We start from the raw sequence: 7,501 nt of genomic DNA on the forward strand, positions 1-7,501 counted from the left end.
CAATACCATAGGGAAATACCATGGTAAGGACCCTTGGTATTTAGAATGCCATGGTGTGGAAACTATATGTGTCTTTGCTTCTTCATACCCGCGTGTGTACGCGACTTTGCTTAATAGAACCCAGGTATACTTCTTGAAATTTCAACTTTGTCATTCGTTTGCCTCTGAAATGCTATGCCTTCGACCAAATTCTCTGTCACATGTAGACACATCATATTTATATCTTCATCAAGTAGATTTCCATAAAAGGATAACTCATCAAGTAGGTTGCCATCAAGGACAACACATAATTCACAAAACACATCAAGCCAAGCACCAAGCTTTTCAAACACCAAGCTACTCTCCCCCTTTGACATCAAGGGCAAAGGGCTTACCAAAGCTAAATGAAGGCTTCCGTAATCTAAACTGGTAAGTATGAACACTGACCATGCTCTCCCTAAGCACATGCTGAAATTTCTAAAGGATGTACAATGAAGTACATGACTCTATGACTCATATGACTTGTCCTATCACGAAGGACCAAAACTTACATCAATCACCCAATCATAGTGGGTTTACATATTTGACATCATTATTACATCAACTTTAAAAGCACGATGGGATTACAAATTACATCACATGTCCAAAAGGACTTGACCACAATAGTCCATACATGACTGAATTTGACAATGATTACATCATAGTTCTTTGCATGACCTTTACATCAAACGATAGATATGACATTTATAACCAAGATAAACAAGACCATGATAGTCATTAGAAACTATCATACACCACATATGATCTGCATCATGAGCATCTGTCAACAACACCAAGAACAACAACCTGTATATTTCCATCATCAATTCGCAAGATAAGACAATGTAGCTTCAATATCACCAACCAACTAATAAACATCATTATGTATCAAGCAAACATAATGCTAACAATGCATTATTATAGCAAATTTCCCCCCCAAACTTGTGCCAAATATTCACTGTCAAATCTAATCATATCATCTCATATATTAGTAAGAATCATCAAAGTATCTTTATCAACCAGTCATCCATCAAGGTATAAACAACTTATAAAGGCCAAAAGCACTTCTAAATATCAACAACAAACTATAATCATCAACCACCTGAATGGGAAAGCCAAACAATAATTGACAGAAGCATGTAATACCCTTTTCCTAAGTCTGTCCCACTATTTCTTCATCACACCAAGATATATGCAACTGTTTAGTTCAGAAATCATGTATACACACGACTTTTCTTTATAGGATTTGCATACAGAAAGTGAAATACTAAAATTTCACATCTTCAGCTCCCCCTGATTCTGTTTTGTCTATATTGTTTACTATTACTACACCAGGGGCACTGTTAGTAGTATAAGCGACATGAAAATAAAAAACAACCATGGGAGTCATCATCAAGACAAAACATGTATTACCCCCCCCCCAAGTTACACACCACTGATTCTAATGACATGATAATCATCTTCTGTTTTATGAGGTCAAGTACCTATCACCACTTTTGCAATCACTATTAGAAGTATTCGTTTAAGAATAATGGACTTCAACAGACACCATATTCTTTTACTCTAAGTTTGAATCTTTCTCATATCTATGAGAATTCCGTTCTTCAAACACATATAATTGTCTGGATTTATATATCCTCTTGCTATGACTTTTCCAGTTACTTCATTCATAACCTTACATTTGGTTGATGTAAACACAATTATATTTCCCTTATCTTCCATTTGACCTACACTTAGAATATTCTGCTTTAGTCCTTGAACTAATAAAGCATCAACTGCTCCTCTAGTTTTATTAATTCTGGCTTTACCTTGTCCTAGAACTTTTACTGAAACATTAGTTCCAAGAATAACATTACCATGTTGGTTTTTCCTGAGAGACTCCATTTTACTCTTATCTCCAATCATGTGATGGGAACATCCACTATCTATGTACAATTCATCTTCATCTTCAAATGAGCAAAGAGAAAGATCACACCTTGTCTGTTATTCTTTTTCCTGCCAATTATGAGAAATGTTGGTGGATCGATCTTTTTCAGGTCTTCTGACATTAATGTTCTTATCTGGTTTCTTACCATGTTTTCTGTGGTGATCCATAGACTTGTTCTTGCATTCTTTTGCTACATGTCCAAACTTGTTACAAGCATAACATCTTATATGTTTCATATTCCTTCTATTGCAATCAATGGCTTTGTGACCAAACATATTGCAAGCAAAACAATATCCCTTAAAGTACCCAAAAGCTGATGATATTTCTATGAGATGGTTATTAGATTGAAACATTCTAAATCTGCAATTGCCTACATGTCCATAATTATGACATATAGAACATTCAACATTATTGATCAGAGGAGAAAATCAATTAACACTTCTATGGTTAGGAGTAAATGATTTCCTATGAAGATTTTCTTTCCTTGGTTGTTGATGAGGTTGACTACTTATTTCTTTGTTGGGTATTTCAGAGTTTGCATTAGAATTCGTTGCCTCAGCTTGTGAACTAGATTATCCTTTAACAATTTCATGAAAACCAAGACCAAATTTGATGGCAGGAGACCTTTGGCTACTAAGAATATTATCCAAAATCTTAGTACTATCTTGCAATCACAAATGTTTATCCTTTTCATCTAATTTACCTTTTAGGATATTTACCTCAACTTGATATTTCTTTTCCTTTTCTAGATACCACTTCTTCATAATTTCTTCAACCTTTCTTCCTTCCTCCATTTGCTGTTTTAATTTGAGAATCCCTTCTCTGAACCCATTTTCTTGTTCTTCAAATGATTGAAGTAGTTCTTCATTCCACTTATCTTATTTTTCAAGATCTTCTCTTAGAGAGATGACCTTAGCTTCAAGACCTTCACAATATTGGTTAGATACCATATCAGCATGATCCTTGTTATCATAAGCATGTGACTTACATTTAAGTTTAACAATATTTTTCAAAGCAAGGTCAAGTTTTGTTCTAACATAAAAAATTTCTTCTAACCTGTCTTCTTTTGAATCAACAACTCCATCTCTCATTTTGGACACACTGTTAGATATAAAATTACCTGAGAAAACTTCCTTTGGGACTTCTTCATGTATTTCTTGTATCTTGTCCCACACTTGCTTTGAATTAGTATCATGCATAACCTTATTCAATATTGAATCGAATATAATACAAAATATGTTACTCAAAGCCTTATTGTTCTTTTGTACTTCCTTGTCTGATGGAGGAAAATTGGTGTAACCATTGCACACTAGATTCCAGACATCGAGATTCATTAGTTTATACTTCATCTTTTCTTTCCATAGTTGATAATTATCTTTTCTTAGCATAGGCACATATGCATTGTCTATTGATTCTAACTTGCCTTGACCTGTTGCTTCTAGAGGCATCATTTGTGAATTTGTTTTCTCTTTAGAGTGCTTACTTTCACTTTTACCCATAAGTGTAAGTTCAATTGTTTCACTATCATTATTGCATAAACAAGGAAATGATCACATTTTGAACAAAAATCTATACATGATAGTGCTTTGTCTTCTCCATTCTCGATCAATAGAAAGCAGGTTTCTCCCAAACTTGAATATTTCCTGACATCTATAACTGTTACTACATCTGATATATTCCTATGAAAGTTTTCAATAAAAGTAACCTTTTATTCTAGTCCATCAAACTCATTACTACTTTTATCTTCAAATGCCATAAGTAAGTGACAATTTTGATCAGAATCACCTTCTTTACCATTTGAAAGACCATCATTTTCTTCACGTGTATAAAAACTTCTCTTATTTTCAAACCTCTTCCTATTTATTTTTGCAGCTTCTTTTCCTTTCTCTTGATTTTCTCTATACCTCTACCACAAGCAAAACATTTGAAAGGAAGATTACCTCTGAATCTTCCAGTACCCACTTAGAGTTTCTTTATGAAGTTTGAATCTTCTTCTTCTGATACATAACCTTATTCTTCCTTTTCTTTTCCTTTTGCAGTAGCTTTGAAGACTGCTTCTCTCATGTCTAAAGGACCACCTTTCCTCATCACAAATGTTGTCAATATTCCATGGAGTTGATCAAGTGTGAGACTTTTCAGATTCAGAATTTCTTCAATAGCAGAGACTTTAGAGTCGAACTTCGGTGTCAGAGATCTCAAAATATTTTCAACAATAGTATTATCTTTTATTTCTTCACCAAGATTTCTCATGGAATTAACAATTTCATCTACTCTAAGAAAAAATGTTGCAATGCTTTCATCATCATGCATTTTTAATGTCTCATACTGTATTCTGAATGTTTGAAGTTTAGCACTTTTTACCTTGGTGTCACCCTCATAAATTTGGATAATCTTATCCCACATTCCCTTTGTTGTGTTCAGCTGCATTACCTTCACAAACTTGGACTCAGCCAGACTTCCCAAGATGGAATTTACAACTTTTGCATTGGTTTCATATTGTTTCTTTCCTGCAGTATCTGAAGGAACAGAGGTTGGATATTGACATCCACTATCAACAGTTTCCCATACATTAGCTCCTAGTGCCTGAAAGTATGCTCTCGTCCTAACTTTCCAAAATACAAAGTTAGTTCCATTAAATATAGGAGGTTTGATAGAAAATACTCCTTCGTGACTACTCATCTTGACAGATCTCCTCCAAGAAATCAAGCTTCTTCCAAAGGACCTACTCTGATTCCAATTGTTGGGAAAAATATTGGGGGGGAGTGAATCAATATTTTCAAAACATTAACCTTTTCAATTTCATATCCTGATTTTTGTACGCGACTTTATTGAAGGTAACCCGTGTGTGTATGTGACTGTTATTAAGACAACTAGCGTATATCTAGTAAACTTACTATTTAGTTAGTTCATCTTATGTTTATCTTAATATTAGTGCATCATTACTTCATTCAACATTATGTAAATAGTAAACATGTGCAGTAAGAACAAAATAAACCATCACACATAATCAACACACATGAACACCAACATTTAAGGTGGAAACCCAATGTGGGAAGAAATCACCATTATTGTCGTCTATGTCTTCTTTTTAATATAAAGAAAACATTATTACAATCTTGTACTGTCACAGAATCATACTAGTACGCAGGAACCCCCCTGCAGAAGGCTACAACCTTCGCTTGTTCTCCAACATCCATTGGAAGGGAGCACCAACCCCCTGATCTTGTTTACCAACACCCACCGGAAGGGATCTCCAACCTCGTGATATGATTTACCAACTACTAGTGGAAGGAAGATTTAACTTACTCATTGAAGGCTACAACCCTCAACACCTATGTGGACCATGTTTCATAAATTTTCATACTGGATCCACCTGCTACAACACATCACAACTTGTAGGTCACATTTCATAAAAAATTTAGACTAGACCCAATACCAACATTTAAGCCCAAAACCAATCATCAAAATTGAAACTTATTACTGTAACTCAACCATTGAACCAACCAATCACTAAACCAACAAAACCAAAAAATCACTAAAACCCAATCACTGAATCAACCAAATCCATTGAAACCCAAATCACTCAACTTAAACAACAAGAACACTCAGATCAATGTAAGTAGAATACCAATCAACATACTGCACGTCACAGAAACGATATTTTGTTGATGGAAACCCTGATCAATCATATATCAAAATATATACGCTACTTTAAAGGAGAAAATCCACGTGTGTACGCGCTTTCCATGAAGCATACCCCATGTACAAATCTTAAGCCACTGAATCCTAAAAGTGAACCACTGTCATCCTGAACTAAACACTATGTCATACACAGAACCACTGCATCATTCTGAAATAATCACAGAACCTTCACTGAACTTCAATCACAAACAAAAAGTATCATCATCATTCTTCAATCAATCAATCCTTAATCAAAACATCACTGTTTAAGCCCAGATCATCAAGAAGACTTCATTGACAGACAACAGAAACACAGTAAGACTAAATAAACTGATCAGACATCCTTCTCATCAAAACCCTACTTTATGTATGTGCTTTTCTTAAATCAAATACGTGATTTCAAGAAACAAACTCGCATACACACGACTTACTAGTATCACACCCACGTGTGTATGCACATTTTAGGCTATAAAACCCACGTACAGATCTACAATTTTAGAATCAAACCTTCGTTGCAACACAAAACTTCAGACATACCGAGATCTCGAGATACACAGAAAAAGATCACACATCAAGACACTATCAACATAGATCAATTGACCTCATAATCAAGATTGTCATCTCAGATGTACTGGATCTGATCCATCTACAAATTCTCGGGTGCATACTTAGTTTTAAAAACTAGCAAAACATTAACAACCCATTACATGTATATTTGCTTCAAATCTAATTATTCATGAAACATTCATCACTTTCACACCCTTACCACTTTGATCTTCATCTCCTTATATAGCTTAGCCCTTATCCAATACCATTAGTCAAAACCATACTCCAATTGAATGTTTTCTTAGACGGGATCAAAACATCCATTGCTAGGCTCAATACCACAAAGAAATACCATGGTAAGGACCCTTGGTATTTAGAATACCATGCTGTGGAAACTATATATGCCTTTTCTTCTTCATTTCGGCTTGTGTACGCAACTTTACTTAACAGAACTCATGTATATTTCTTGAAATTTAAACTTTGTCATTCCTTTGGCTATGAATTCCTATGCCTTTGATCAAATACTCTATCACATGTAGACACATCCTGTTTACATCTACATCAAGTATATTTCCATAAAATGACAACTCATCAAGTAAGTTTCCATCAAGGACAACACATAATTCATAATGCCAACAATCACTAGTTGAGGTTTGAGGTGGTTTTTCCCCTGGATTCCCTAGTTTGGTTTTGTTTATTTTGTTAAATGAAATCCCACATTCATGCTTGGAATATGGCATAGGGGTGATTGGATGAAAGAAAGATTTGGTTCAGCCAATATATGGTCGGGTGGTACATGGAACTCCTAGACCTTGTTGCATTTTATATATGTTAATCAGCTCCTCTCCTCTTGTATTTAATGGTTAAATATACTTGCTCATATGCGGTTTTTATGGTTGTTATATATTTTTTATTATGTTGAATGTAAGTTGGTTAAGAGGATGTTTTATGACAATCTTGATGTATGGATCTCATCATGTTTTGATTAGAAAATGAATGAAAAATTAATATATGATCTAATAGATGATAATGCAACTATTGTGATAAGTCATTAATGATTCCTTACAAATATGAGATAAGTATGAGACCCTTATGCTTAGATATATTGTTATGACATGTAGATTACATATTTGTGATATGTTTGATGAAATTCTTGTCATAGCTAGTAGGGGTCCAGCCAATTCATTGATAAAATGTTTTCATTAGTAATCATGTTTCAATGATATTTATCATTTCTGGAGCTTTCATGAAGTTCTGGGTAGTGGCCTGAGTCCTGACCCTGAAAAAAGTGACATGGAATCCGGGGTCATTGACTACGAACTAGCTGAA

The sequence above is a fragment of the Pinus tabuliformis genome, chromosome 6 (genome assembly GCF_031772625.1).
Source record: "Pinus tabuliformis cultivar Carrire ecotype Pingquan chromosome 6, CPIR1, whole genome shotgun sequence".
Lineage (NCBI taxonomy): Eukaryota > Viridiplantae > Streptophyta > Pinopsida > Pinales > Pinaceae > Pinus > Pinus tabuliformis.